This window comes from Urocitellus parryii, chromosome 15 (assembly GCF_045843805.1).
Source record: "Urocitellus parryii isolate mUroPar1 chromosome 15, mUroPar1.hap1, whole genome shotgun sequence".
In the NCBI taxonomy this organism is placed as follows: domain Eukaryota; kingdom Metazoa; phylum Chordata; class Mammalia; order Rodentia; family Sciuridae; genus Urocitellus; species Urocitellus parryii.
Genome location: NC_135545.1, coordinates 58115813 through 58131769, shown reverse-complemented (window position 1 = coordinate 58131769; position 15957 = coordinate 58115813). Strand labels below are relative to the sequence as shown.

Sequence of the window (15957 nt, the reverse complement as noted above, 5' to 3'; positions counted from 1 at the left end):
ATTTTCTCTCATGGTGACCATCATACTGATACTAAGTTTGCCTTTTTATAGTTTGCCAACTGTTTGACATACACTGAAGCAGATATGTCAGGAATGAAGAATTTTTTAAAATCAAGTGTGAAAATAAAAATTTATGATTTTTACATTTGTCTGTTGGTGCTAACAATCTGTTATTTAAGTTGAATATTGGTAAGCTAGCAGAATTTAAAAATAAATCAAAAGATCATTCAGGTATATTGGAATTGTAAAGTCAAATAAATGAAAGATGAAAGGTGGCAGTCAAGTTTCTCACTGTTGAGAAATAGATGTCCTTTAAAATGTGGAGGCAACTTCCTTTGATCCTTTTTATTCTGGTGTTTTAAACACAAATGGGTAGTAGATTTTGTCTAATACTTTTTCTGAATCTATTGAGATAACCATGTAATTTTTTTATTTAACTCTCTTTTGTGCTGAATCACATTTATTTATTGACTTATTTTGAACACACCTTGAATAATTGGGATGAAACCCACTTTATCAGGATACACACTATCTTCTTGATTTTTTTTAGTGTGGTTTGCTAAGAATTTTTGCATCTATGTTCATCAGGGATATTGGTCTGAAATTTTCTTTCCTTGATGTGCCTTTGTCTGGTTTTGCTATTAGGATAATATTGGGCTTCACAGAATGAATTGGTATTGTTCTCTCCTATTTCATGGAATTAAATTTGAGGAGTATTACATTACTTCTTCTTTAAAGGTCTGACGGATCCCAGCTAAGGATTCATATGGTCATAGATGTCCCATTGTTCCAAGACTTAATAGCTGTTTCATTTTCATGACTTCATATTGGTCTACTTAAGTTTTTTACATTCTTATGGTTCAATTTGGGTAGGTCATATGTCTCTAGGAATTTGTCACTGTCTTTGACATCTTCCAGCTTAATGGAGTATACATTTTCAAAATAGTTTCCAATGATCTTCTGGATTCAGTAGTGTCTATCGTGATATCTCCTTTTGCATTAGTAGCTTTGTTAATCTGGGTCATCTCTCTCTTTCTTTTGATTAGTTTGGCTATGACTTTATCCTTGTCATTTCAAAGAATCAACTCTTTATTGCACTGATCATATTTATTACTTCTTAGTCTCAATTTTCTATATTTCTACTCTAATTTTAATTATTTTTTGTTTTCTACTAATTTTTAGCTTGTTCTCTTTCTAGGGCCTTGAGGTATAATCTTAGATTATTCATTTGGTATCTATTTTTTTCATGTAGGACTCAGTGCTCAAAACTTTCCTCTTAGAACTTCCCTCATTCTTTCTCAGAGATTTTAATATATTGTATCTCTATTTTTTTTTTGTCATAAGCTTGTAATCACTGTGACCAAAAGATCTGACAAGAACAATTTTAGAGAAGAAAAAGTTTATTTGGAGCTCATGGTTTCAGAGGCCTTTGTCCATAGATGGCCAACTTCATTTATGTGGGCCAGAGATGAGGCAGAACATCATGTCAGAAACATGTGCAAGAGGAAAACAGTTCAAGACATAGCCACCAGAAAGAAGAAAGAGCTCCACTCACAGGGACAAAATACAAACTCCAAAGGCACACTCCCAGTGACCCACCTCCTCCAGCCAGACCTTAGCTGCCTATAGTTACCACTCATTTAATCCATTCAAGTGGACTAATACACTGTTTAGGTTGATACTCTCATAACCCTATCATTTCTAAATTTTCGTTTTCTTTTTCTTTTCTTTTCTTTTTTTTTGGAGAATTAAGGGTTAGCTTTATTAACTGCACTGAAATTTTCATCACTGTAATTTTACCAAGCACAAAAATCATCCAGTACATATATATGCAGTATATATATATATATCTATATATCTATATCACATAGTCAGTTTTCTGTAGGACTTGCTGGTGATTCTGATTCAGCACAAAAATGCAAATTCCATGTAGTCAGGTTGGTGGCACACATCTAGAATCACAGCTACCCGGGAGGCTGAGCCAGGAGGATAGCAAGTTCAAGGCCAGCCTCAGCAACTTGGCAAGGGTGTCTCAAAGAAAAAAGGCCGACAGTGCAGCTCAGTGATAGAGCAGGCTTGAGTTCAATCCACAGTATGGGGTGGGGAGATTGCATGTGAAAACAAAATGTACAGAGGAGCACAGTGGCAGAGTCTATCAACAAGACATTATAAATAGATATTAAAAAGAGAGCAGAATCTAGAGACAAAAATGCCTAAGAATCATTATCCTAGGTTTGATGTAAGGTTCAAGTGGATTAATGTACACAAAAGCTGTTTTAAAAATAAAAATCAGAACATATACACAAGATAATATCAAGTTGGGGAAGCATTTAGGAACACAGCGTAATAGAGGCCTTAAAACTCTGCTGTCCTTAGATAAAGAAATCTTGAAATATGCATAATCTTCAACAGATGTCATAAGTACATTTTTTCAAAAACCAGGAAAGTGAAATGGGAGGTGTTGAAAAATCCGAGGAAAATCAGAAATTCTGAGTATTTCAGGATTGGAACCCAGTGCCACATCCCACACTCCAAATCCCAGGGCAGGATCAGGTCCTACTATGGCACTCAGGTTTTTCTAAATGCACCCCATTTCTTCAGCACTAGTCTGCACTGACCTAAGCCCATCTGCGGCACATCTTCTCTCCTTAGAGGGCAGAAGAGGTGGGGTGAGTAGGACTGTGAGCCACCGTGGAAGCTGGCCCTAATGAGGCCTGCCTTCCTGGCTTTAGGCTGGGCCCCCAGAGTGTGGGCAACAGGGATTAGTAAATTGGAGTCCATTCCCATGGCCAGAGAGTATTTATGAACCAGCTGCCTTGTCAGATGGATATAGTCAAAACCAAAAGGCATCTCTAGATCTGCAGTGGGAATTAGAAAAATTCTCTGGGCATTCTGGCTTTGCACTCGTCTCTCACATATATATGTTTGGTTCAGGGAATCAAGTAAATTCCAGGGATGCAGCGCGTGTTGTTCTGAAATTACTGGATAACAGCTCCACAGAAAGGTTTCAGGTTCCAGCTCAGAACCACAAACTCTGGGTCGTAAATGCTATTTTAGCTCAGGAATGTGTGGTGGCTCCACCCCTTGTGTAACCCAAGCAGCCACTTTTCTCTTAGAAGGATGCTGACAGGAGAGCACTTCTGTGTCCCATTTTCTTATGAAACTCACCTCCTCCTCCTCTAAAAGCTGGTCATTGTTGAGGAATCAAGAACACAGCACTGGCTGCAAGAGCAAGGGAAGGGCAAGAGCTACCTGCTAAGTGTTCTGACAACAAGTCACCTGTCACCCAATCACCTTGCAAGCTCAGCAACCCTGACTCTAGCTCTTCGTCAAGGGCTGAGAGAGCGAAAGGGGCCTCCAGGTTTCCACTATGGTTCAGTGGTGAAGCTGCTTTTGGAAAGGCGGATGCAAATGAGGATATTCACCACATACATGCAGCCTTATCTGTTTGAAAGGATAGGGGGAAACATTTTTGGGGTGTCAGAGTCAGATGTTTACAAGGTGTGGGGAACTTGGGGTTTAATCCTAGGATTCTCCTCGCTGCTGATTAATGCCCACTGGGTGTGGGGAAATTTGGAAATTCATGAGAACCTTGGGATCTGGGTGACAGCTTGCCTAGCATGGATGAGGCCCTGGGTTCCATAAAACAAACAAAACCCACAGGGAGAGAACACAAACTGGCAGACACCAGTGACTTACTTGTTCAAAATGCTCAACAACACAACAGCAAATTTCTATCAAGTTTTGATATAAAATTTCTAAAGAAAAATCTCAAAATCAAAATAGTGAATCATGTATAAAAGTTAAAATGTTCTTTTTTGGTTTTTGGTGCTAATACTCCAAGGGAATTAAGTCACAAATGGAACCAGCTAACAGATGCCATACTTCACTGTATTTTAGGTTGTGTTTTACTAAAAGATTCAATGTATCTTTATTATTGCCTTTTGTGGCACTGAGAATAAAACTTGCACATGCTAGGAAAGTGTTCTTCCACTGAGCCATATCCTCAAACCCTTAAGGACTTAAATTTAGATATACTGTTTCAATTTTTGGGGTTTTTTTTTTTTTTTTTTTTTTTGGTTTAGAGATTTAAATTGCTTTCTTGCCCTTGGTGACTCTATCAAAGGCACCCATCCCAGCTCCTTGAAAAACATTGACTTTGTACTCTTCCTGCTCAAGGATTACTTTTAATTTTTAATGAGAGCTGCATTCTCAACTTAGTAACATCTGACAACTGAAAAGGACAAATGTTCTTCAGAAGACAGCATTACACACTAGTTTAAGGATAGGATAATGTTTATATAAAAATATATAAAAACACAGAGTGTGTGTGGTCTGCATATATGTTCCCATTACTACTCTGTCTCAGATCCTCAGAACACAGTTTGTGAATTCTTCTCCATGTCTAGGTCAACACAAAAACAGAATTAAGACAGTTTAAATAAAAAACAATGTAGGTTTTCAGGAACAAATTATCAAAAATTTTTAAGTAAGAAACTTACTCCAATATATATATATGAATAAAAGTTGATTTGGGAAGGAAATTAATATATTCTGTATTGTTAAGCACACCTTCTGACTTTGAAACCACAGTCACCTCTGTGTTAACAGCATTTTCTATCTATTTCTTCCCATGATGCTTGTTCCTCTGGCTTATCTGGAATCAAGGACCACGTTCCAGCCATTGTCCTGGTTGGTAAACACAGGCCAAGCAAGGACAGCATGCACAGTGGTCTGAGGAAGCCTTTTCTCTCCTGGGCACCCCCACCTGGCTTTATTTCCACTTCTCATTTCTCATGCTGACTACAAGCTTCAGACACTGGTGTCCCGGGATAGTCCGAGCACCCCGAAGCTGCTGGGGAGATGGCTGTGGGAAGAACCCATTCCTTTATTACTCCGACTTACTCTTTCTTTTCCCAACCAGGTCCCGCTAGGCGGCCCAGCCTGGTCTTGAACTCGCAGGTTCTCATTTCTAAATTTTCTTGCATTGTCTCACACCTGAGCCTTTGGAGAACACCTCATATATAAACTTTTAACACTCTTGTTTCTAAGAATTTTTTTTTATTTCTCCCCTACATACACTCTTCTTTGATTCATTTCTCATTAAAATGTATATTATTTAATACTAACGTGTTAGAGTTTCTGCTTTTTATCTTGTCATTAATTTATAATTTTATAGTTATTATTTTATTTTTATCTTTATAAGATGCAATGAATTATCTCTATTTTTTGTGTTTGCTGAAATTTGCTTTGTGCACTAAAATATGATCTATTTTAGAGAATGTCCCATATGCCACAGAGATAAAAATGAATTCAGTTGTCAATGGAGGAAATATTCTGTAGATGTCTGTGAGATCCATTTAATTAATAGCACTTTTTAGTTCTGAAGAGGTTTTACATATTTTATGGTTGATGGCCTATATAGTGGTGAGAGATGTATGTTGAACTCACCCAACATTTTTTTTTTACTGTGGTCTATTTGATTCTTTCTAATGAGAAGATTTTGTTTTTAGTATGCAGCATTGTTTGGGGCATAAATATTTACAAGCATTGTATCTTCTTGTTGGATGCTTTCCATAACCAGTTTGATATGATCCTCTCTGTCTCTTCTGATTAATTTTGGTTTGAAATCTACTTTGTCTGAAATTGGTTTCTGTTTGTAAGGTATGTTTTCCCCCATTTTAAAAAATTCATTATATCATTGTATTTTTGAGGTAAACCTTTTGCAAACAATATATGGTTGGGTCTTGTTCTTTAATTTGTATCTTTTGATGAAAGAATTTAGGCTATTTATACTAAATGTTACTATAGAAAGATGATTTGTATTTCCTACAATTTTTTTTCTAGTGATTCAGACTTTATTCTCATTTAATTGACTATTTTTCTAACACAATTCATCTTTCTGCTGGTTTCCACTTTCATTTTTTATATATCTGCATGAAATACTTCATTGCATATGTTTTGTTGTGTAGGTTAAGTGGTTTTGATTTTTTTCAGTTTCTACTTATTAAATTTTTTATTTCATTTTCAATATTCTGAAAATTTTGCTGACTATACTAAAATAGGTTTGTGCCTGTTTTCTTTTGGGCCTTGGTATTTATCATGACAAGCCATCTAGGGTTTTAAGATCTGGGTTGAGCAATGATTTGAAATCTGACTTAGTTTACCTCCAAATGTGACTTTCCATTTTTCTCTAACAGCTTTAAAAAAATCTATCCTTGTTCCATAACTAGGCATTTACTTCAAAATATGTCTGGGAGAAGATCTTCTGTGGTTCTATTTGGAGTTTATATATATAATCTTAGACTTGAATTTCCATCTCATTCCTAAGATTTGGAATATTTTACAGTTATCATTTAATTGAAAAAGATTGTGCAGTCCTTCAGTTTGTATTTCAGAGCTTTACTTTACTCCAGTGATTCTTTAAATTTGGTCTCTTGATATTTACCCAGATTGCTATTGAATATCCTGGTCATGATTTTTTAACATCTTTTTATTTTAAGTTTATTATTTTCAAGATTATATGCTTTGTCTACAAGGCCAGAAGATCTACCCTCAGAGTGGTCTAATCTATTGGTGTATATTTTGTATTGAATTATTAATTTGTTTTATTAAGTATTTCATTTCCAGGATTTTCATTTTATTCTTTTTCAGAACCTCTACCTCTTTATAGGAATGATCTTCTTAATCCAATATTTTTTATTTTATTTTTAAAATCTTCTTTGGCTAGTTGACCATTTGAACTATAAATTTTCTGAAGTCTTTTTCTGACATTTCCTTCACTATAGTGTCAATGTGGTCAGTTGCTGTGTGTTGTAGGCTGTTTGAGGTGGTTTGTTCCCTTGTTTTTCATACTGCTTGTATGTCTACCCAGGTATTGGGATGATTATCACTTCTTTTAGCAAGGAACAATTTTGTGAGCTTCTTTCAAGTGCCTTGGGTTGGGTGAATATTCAGGTATTGATACTCTACTCTTTGTGTCCTCTACTCTTCCCAACATTGGAACCATTTTGAAAGAAGACACTGAACCCTATTTACTATTACAGCAGAGCCAAGTCACATACTATTCAACCTTACACTATTCCCAAATTAAGCTCATTTTCTGCTATTATATTACTGAATAATTTTGCAATGCCATTAGTTTGTTTCTCCTCTCCTTCCTCAATTCCTCTCAGTTTCAAGTTTGACATTTTAATGTTGTTCCAGAGCTCTATATATTCTATTCATTGTTTCCTCCCCTTTATTTCTGTCTAAGTATTACAATGCACCTATATTATCCTTGATTCCTCATAATGTTAAGATTGGTCTAGTCTGTTGATGCAATTCTCCACTAAGTTTTTATGCAGTTAATCAAAGATGAAGGCAGAGGAAATGGGGAGGAGAAGAACTAGGGAATGAAGTTGACCAAATTATGCTAGGTATATGTATGAATATAGCACAACACGTTATGATTTTAAATATACTACAATGCCTCATTTAAGGAAATAAGTAGATAAATAGAAAGGAACAAATATAGTAGACTAAGGGGGTTTGGAGGAGGAAGGAGTAAAGTCAATAAACAATACTGGGGATTGAAATGGAGAAAACTATGTTACATGCATTTATGAAAATGTCAAAATAATCCCCACTATTATGTATAAATGTACTGCACTAAATAAAGACCAATAAAAGCCACATTGGAATTCTCCTCAGGAATTCTCCTCCATATAGGAATAAAATAAAATGTTAAAGTGTAGAACAAAACCTATACTAGTTTACCCTGTAAAATTATTTTTCAAAAATAAGAGAAATCAAGACTTCCTCAAAAAACGTTAAATTTGTCGCCAGTATATCTGACTTACAAATAATATTAAAAAGAAGTTCTTCTGAGAGAAAATAATAATATTAATCAGAAACTTGTATCTACATGAAGAAGTATTAGGAAAAGAGTAGGGAGATAAGATAAAAATCTTATTCATTTTTAACTGATCTAAAAAGTAATGTTCAAAATAATAGCAACAATATTGGTGAGTATGCATATAATTAAATATACATATTATGTGTACAGCCACATTGTAAGAGTGTTTCGCAATATTTTCTAAAACTAAACATCCTCATCATGTACTTTAGCAATCACCTTCCTTGGTATTTTCTCAAAGAATTTGAAGACTTGTGTCCACATAAAATAAAAAAACCTTGGTGTTTATAGCAGCTTTATTTTCAGGTGTAAAACATGGCAGCAGCCAAAGTGTTCTGAAGTAGATAAATGGAAAAGTAAACTTTCACGTATCAAGATAATCAAAGATTTTTCACCATTAAATGAATAAGCTACTAAAACATGAAAAGACAGGGAGGGTCTCAAATGCATATAAGTGAGGGAAGGAATCCATTTGAAAAGATTATGTAGTACTTAATTCCCACTATGATAATATGGGAAAAACAAAACTGTGGCCAAAGTAAAATAATCAGTGGTTGCCAGAAGTGAGGGAAGAAGCAGAGATGAAAAGGCAGAGCTAAGATAATTTTTTTACACAATGAAACTATTCTACATGATACTATAATGGGTGATTCGTGGCATTATGCTTTTTCAATGCTTAACACCAAAAATGACCCATAGTTTGAATTTTAGACTTTGAGTAATGCCTATGTTTTAAAGTGTTTACAAGTTCTAAGAAATATATAATTCTGGTTGGAGATTTTGATAGTGTTGGAGGTTGTGTGTGGTGAAAGAACTACTATTTGAGTTTGGTATGAACCATCAACTGCTTGAAAATAGTTGTTTATAGAAGAATATTTACTTTGGTGTTAAGTGGTATGTAATTTAAGTGTTACATAGATCTGTTATTTGAAGGTATTCATTTTTAAATTTATTCATTTATGCTATTTTGTTATACATGACTGCAGAATGATGCAGGTGTTCATGATTAATTCTCTAGACTGGTTCATTCTCTTACTGTACGTTCACCCTATTGCTGAGAGAAAGGTATTGAAATCTTCAAAAGTAATTGGTTATTTGTCTATTTTTGTCCTTAAAAATCTATCAAGTTTACTTTTATATGTTTTATACCTGTTCATTTCTGCTCATTTTTAGAATACTTATATTGTTTTGTTGGATTTAACCACTTATTATTATATATATCTCTCTTTTGGTTACTCATCATACTTTTTGTCTGAAATGTACTTTAGCTTATGGTAATATAGCCACTTCTGCCTTCTCATGAATGTTTTAAAGATGTATCTTCTCCATCATTTTTTTCAGCTGTAAATAATGTATATTCACTGAGTTTCTTATAGACAGCATACCCAAGTACATCCATCCAACAACTTTTATGTGCATAAGAGGGCCAAAATAAAAACAGGAAAACAGTAACAACAACAAACCTGTGGCATGATCCTTGACACAATCCTGAGGACTTCCTGCTTACTATAATGGTTGCTGTGGTGGAGGATAGAAATATGAATTCCCCACTTATTTCTCTTTTGATTTGAAGGTGGTTTTAGAAGGAAACAGAGAAACTTTTCTGCTTTTGGTAAGATCTAGCTCTATTTTGGACTCTTCTGATACCACCTCAACAGGAGAGGGTATTGATTGCTTCATTATAGTTTGGTGTGGGTAGAAGTATGGGCTCTGGGGCTGGAGTTGTGGCTCAGTAGTACAGCCCTTGCCTGGCATGTGTGAGGCCCTGAGTTCAATCCTGAGCACCACAAAATAAATAAATAAATTAAATTTTTCATTTACAACTAATTTCTTTAAAGAAGTATGGGCTCTGTACTCAGCCTTTGCTGCTATGGGTGAAAATAGAGCCACTCTTGTGACTTTTCACTGTACTAGCAAGATAATTGCCTAAAGTGTTCTCTCTTGCGAGGTTGCTCTTTCCTGAACATTTGGGTATAGAGAAAGAAGAAGCATTTGCCATTTTTCTTTTTTTTTTCTTTTTTCCTTTTTTAATTTAATTTTGTCTGTCTCTGTTAATGTTTTAAGTTATTTTTTAGGCCATTATTTTGTTATGGGGAGACCACTCAGAAAACACACTAATTCTGAATTAGAAGCAAATCAAAACTTTGTGTCTTGTCAATTTTACCTGGCCAGGGACTACTTTTGTCAGAGACCAAGTGCTCTCTGAAAGAACAGCAGCCCTGAGTTGTTTGTGACCAAAGTATTTCAGGAAGAAAATAGCAAAGAAAATCATATCCTGGGGACTTTCCTATGGAATTTTGCAAATTGCAAGCAAGCAAAATACAAGGGCTGAAAATGCAGTTAGCAGAGCAAAAAGAGAAAAACGTATACTCATTTATGGGGGCCTATATCCTCATTTGTTTAGATCTACATCCTCATTTGTATAGGTCTACACAAAAACAATTTAAAACTAACACTACATCCATCTCTATATCCATCTCTATATTTATCTGTAAATATCTGTAAATATGTGTAACTATATTAGACCTCTAAGCTTACATTTATCACACTATATTTTCTATATCTTATTGTTAGCAACTTAGATTCTATGTCTTACAGTGATTATATTGTTGTATTGTTACTTTTTATCTTTTAACTATGGCAGACTGGAGTAACTTAACATTACTAATTCTGTACCACTTATTTTCTAATCCTATTATTTTAGTAATTAATATTTTATTAATATATAATTTCTAATCTATAACCAATAACCTGTATTGATTAAATTCAGAGTGTAACAATTTCTTTCATGTCTGGAATACATGACATAAAAAGAAAACCCAAGAATTCAACACCTGCCTTGTTTTTGGTAATGGGGATTGAACTCAGGGGCACTTAAATAGTAAGCAAGCAACCAACATTTCTAGACCTTCTTTATGCTTTTTAAAAGACTTTCTTTAGAGACAGGTTCCCACTAAGTTGCTAAAGCTAACTTAACAACGGATCCTTCATCCTCAGTCTTCTGTGCAGCTGGAATGACAGGTTTATGCCACCGCAACAGGCAACCTCTTGCCATTTTTAATAATTTCTTGAATTTAAGATAGCTAGCCACTTGACCTTCTCTCCACCTTTCAGAATAGTGTTTGTTTGGTTTGATTTCATTTGATTTTTATGTACTGTCCAAAGATGTTAGTTGTACTAGCAGAAGAAACAGGTAATAGTTAATTCTAACTCATCTTCATGAAAGCAGAACTATTGGTGAGTTTTCTATATTTTTAAAAGAAACTTAATTTAGATATAAAATATGAAGGGATATTTAAATGTTTTCTTTAGAGAACAATCAATATCTGGAAAATGAAGAAAAACTTGATGTGAGATGGTGTTTATGCCAGTGATATTTGAAAGTATGGCACTTTATATTAAAGCAATGTCTTCGGTTTTAAAATGAAGAGATGGAAAGTTCAGTGAGAATAAAGGATAAATCTGCTATGTTAAATTTCTGCTTTTCCCTTTTGAGGCATACATTCACAAAATGTTATTACAAGCTTTTCAGGCAGCATTTGCAATTTTGAGTAATTTCTGCTGTAGTCTGGCTCTGACTACTTTTCCTTGAATCCTAAGCAGTAGAGAGTGATCCAGAAAATTCTTCCATTTGTTGTGTGATTGTTTTTTTCAGCTCTTATTAAGTATTCCATATTTAGAGGCATTCCCACTTAAAAACAAAAACAGATATATCTTCTTTGTTTGCATTGAAATCATGCAGACATTGAATGAAGAAGACGACTTTTAAACATAATTCCTAAATCAGCAACAGGCCAACTTGTCTGTGAAATTTTTACAGAGCAATGCTCAATTGCCTGATTTTTTTTTTTTACTGTTTATAATGAATTACATTATAAACAGCACTCATATTAATTTTATTATTTTTTTCTCAACATATTTTAAGTACATTTTTTTCCTGAAACATATGTAGTTTTAGGTGGTAAATCATTCATGATAAAGTAAAACATAATACAATAATACCTACTAATTTAATGTGTCATATTAAGAACATCAGTCAACTATCTTATATTTAACAAAGGGGCTAAAAGCATGCAATGGAGGAAGGATAGCATCTTCAACAAATGGTGCTGGGAAAACTGGAAATCCATATGCAACAAAATGAATCTGAATCCCTTTCTCTCGCCATGCACAAAAGTTAACTCAAAATGGATCAAGGAGCTTGATATCAAAACAGAGACTCTGCGTCTGATAGACGCAAATTCCTTATTAGGACACCCATAGCATAAGAGTTAAAAACAAGAATCAACAAATGGTACTTACTCAAACTAAAAAGTTTTTTCTCAGCAAGAGGAACAATAAGAGAGGTAAATAGGGAACCTACATCCTGGGAACAAATTTTTACTCCTCACACTTCAGATAGAGCCCTAATATCCAGAGTATACAAAGAACTCAAAAAATTAATAAGAAAACAAATAACCCAATTAACAAATGGGCCAAGGAACTGAACAGACACTTCTCAGAGGAGGACATACAATCAATCAACAAGTACATGAAAAAATGCTCACCATCTCTAGCAATCAGAGAAATGCAAATTAAAACCACTCTAAGATACCATCTCACTCCAGTAAGATTGGCAGCCATTATGAAGTCAAACAACAACAAGTGCTGGCGAGAATGTGGGGAAAAGGGTACACTTGTACATTGCTGGTGGGACTGTAAATTGGCACTGCCAATTTGGAAAGCAGTATGGGGATTCCTTGGAAAGCTGGGAATGGAACCACCATTTGACCCAGCTATTCCCCTTCTCGGACTATTCCCTAAAGACCTTAAAAGAGCGTACTATAGGGATACTGCTACATCGATGTTCATAGCGGCATAATTCACAATAGCTACACTGTGGAACCAACCTAGATGCCCTTCAATAGATGAATGGATAAAAAAAATGTGGCATTTATACACAATGGAGTATTACTCATCACTAAAAATTGACAAAATCATGGCATTTGCAGGGAAATGGATGGCACTAGAGCAGATTATGCTAAGTGAAGCTAGCCAAGCCCTAAAAAACAAATGCCAAATGTCTTCTTTGATATAAGGAGAACAACTAAGAACAGAGCAGGGAGGAAGAGCATGAGAAGAAGATTAACATTAAACAGGGACAAGAGGTGGGAGGGAAAGGGAGAGAGAAGGGAAATTGCATGGAAATGGAAGGAGACCCCCCCCCATCATTATACAAAATTACATATAAGAGGAAGAGGGGAAAGGGGAAAAAAAACAAGGGAGAGTAATGAACTACATTAGATGGGGTAGAGAGAGAAGATGGGAGGGGAGGGGAGGGGGGATAGTAGAGGATAGGAAAGGCAGCAGAATACAACAGACACTAGTATGACACTATGTAAAAACGTGGATGTGTAACCGATGTGATTGTGCAATCTGTATACGGGGTAAAAATGGGAGTTCATAACCCACTTGAATCAAAAGTATGAAATATGATATGTCAAGAGCTATGTAATGTTTTGAACAACTAATAAATCACAAAAAGCCTGGCACAATGTGCTAGAAATGTTTAAGATGGAAAATAGTGTCCTGAGCTGAAATTTTCAGGGTACAACAGGAGTACAAATGTGAAAGCTAAATCCATAACTTGGCTGTTTGGTCTCAGAAAATGTGGTAGAATCCTAATAAAATCCAATCAGGTACATGAACCCAAAGTCACACTTTATCCAAAAACAAAATGAAACTGACATGAAAGACTCCATTTTTTTGTATTATTTTTCCTTTACTTCTTTTATATTCCTTTGTCTTTTTTATTCAGTTGCTTTTTCAGTTCCTGACAAGTATTACAAGGTTAGGGTCTATGATATGTTCTTCATTTTCTATTTACACTCTCAACCATCTCTTCTATTGAAACCAGCTATGCCTACCTTTAGCAGTTACTGGTTCAGAGTAAAAGCTCCCATCCTGAGCTGTACTCAAACTCATCTCCTGGTGGTTACCTCTTTGGTAGTGTTTTTACTTACTTGTCCTGACAGCTCTTCCATCAATACATTTTAGGTATTGACATCACTCACCAGATCTAGCTTTGCACTAGATCAATTCTCTAGGGTGCTGCCTCCAATCCCTCTCCCTTCCGTTCAGTGTATACCTCAATGCCACGCTAATCACTTTTTAAAGTGATTTATGATTAGTCTTTCTCTTAATCAAAAAGTTTTACTACCATGGCTTTGTGGTTCTATGTAAAAACAAATTAAATTAGTTGCAATATTTCTTCCTGAAATAACTTTAAAAAAATAGATTAGGGAAGAAGTGCTTTGACAATGTTGGAATGAGGAACATAAAAGACTTGAGCAATCAGATTATTTCTATTTCTCAGTTCTGTGTTGGCCTTTTTCTTCCCAATTAAAAGGAACATTTCACTTCTCTGCACTGGGGAAGATGGCAAACATCAGCCCCAGGCTTAGTAATCCCAAACAACAAAGATTTTGTGCCTCCTTTTGATTAGGAGGCACTCCCAATGTTTCTTTTCACCTTTTTATTTGGGGGGGTGAGGGGGTGCGAGGATTAAACCTAGGAGCGCTTAACCACTGAGCCACATTCCCAGCCCTTTTTCATATTTTATTTAGAGACAGGGTTTTGATGAGTTGTTCAGGGTCTCACTAAATTGCTAAATTCGAAATCTGTGTGCCTCCTGCCTCAGCCTCCCCAGCCAATGGGCTTGCACATATGTACCACTGTCAAGCCAGACACAGTTTTAATTGGTTCTTCTTCTGTTAATTCTTTTGGATAAATAACTGTTGCCATATAAATGTGTTATTCTTAAGTTCCCCCTCTTCAGGAGATCCTTCTCTTTTCTCATTTTTAAAACAAGTTTATGATTTATAGAATTTGGACTACAGAGTCATTCAGGTTATTCTCACTCAAATACCACCTGTGTGACCTTGGGATAGTAATTTAAATATTCTAAGCTTTGATTTCTAAATATCTAAACCAGAAGATGATAAGAAACCCTACTAGTTATGGTAAATTCTAAATGAAATTGAGTATGTAAAGCACTACCACATAATAAATACTCAATTAATAATAGCTATTTGTCAGTGTGTGGGGATGCTTCTTTCCTCATTGCCTCCTCATGCGTCTATTTATAATTTCAAAATGTTGCTAATTCAAAAATTAGAAATGGGGCAGGGATGTGGCTCAGTGTAGTGCACTTTCCTAGCATAGATGCTAGTAACCTGAGATGGATACCTAGCAGTGCATAAACATGAAAAAAAAATTAAAAATGGTATGTCATGAATATGTATATGAATACTGTGAATAATGCCAGAATCATTGCTTTAATTAAATTGTGAGAGTAACATTATTTCATATGTTTGTCTTTTTAAATTTTGTTTTCATTGTAATTTTTTTTTATGTTCTCTGTTGCCCTGTTTTCTATTAGAAGTTTGGTCTTTTAAATTCTTAGATTTAAAAATACCTGTATATAATATGGTTATTAGTCTTTTACCTGTGATGAATGTTGTAAATATTTCCCCCCAGTTTGACAGTTGTCTTGTGACTTTGCTTTTGGATCAGAATGAATTTTTTACCCATAAGAAATATTTTAATGTTGTCAACTATTAATATTCTTTTATTATATCTGTATTTTGAGAAATGGAGTGTTATTTCCTATGCTCAGAGTAATATATGTACCTGTGCTTTACTTTAATATGATTTCTGTTTTTGCTTATTTGTTATTGTTTTTTACATTCTTTATCCATTTGGGTTTATTATTTTGTTTAATATGCAATAATAATCTCAATTTATCTTTTTCCAGATGTCTTAACAATTTGTTCCAGTCGCACTAATTAAAAAGTCCATATTTTTCCCAATGAATTGATAGCAATTTTATTCCATAGTAATGCCACATTTGAGTCAAGTCTATTTCTGTAATTTCTTTCATTCCATATTTTTTGGTCTATTTGTGGGCAGCATTATATTGTTTTAATTTTAGAGAGCTTATACAAAATTTAATGTTTGATGGGGTTATTGCTTATCACTGCTATATAAAAAAGAAATTTCCTGATTATTTTTGCATGTCT

The 15957-nt window shown here is 34.7% G+C and overlaps 1 protein-coding gene across 1 annotated transcript in view; it reads left to right on the top strand.

The window, feature by feature from the left end:
• LOC144250418 (uncharacterized) overlaps nt 1–15957 on the top strand; it is an 88891-nt gene that overhangs the window by 1762 nt on the left and 71172 nt on the right. The window lies entirely within an intron of this gene.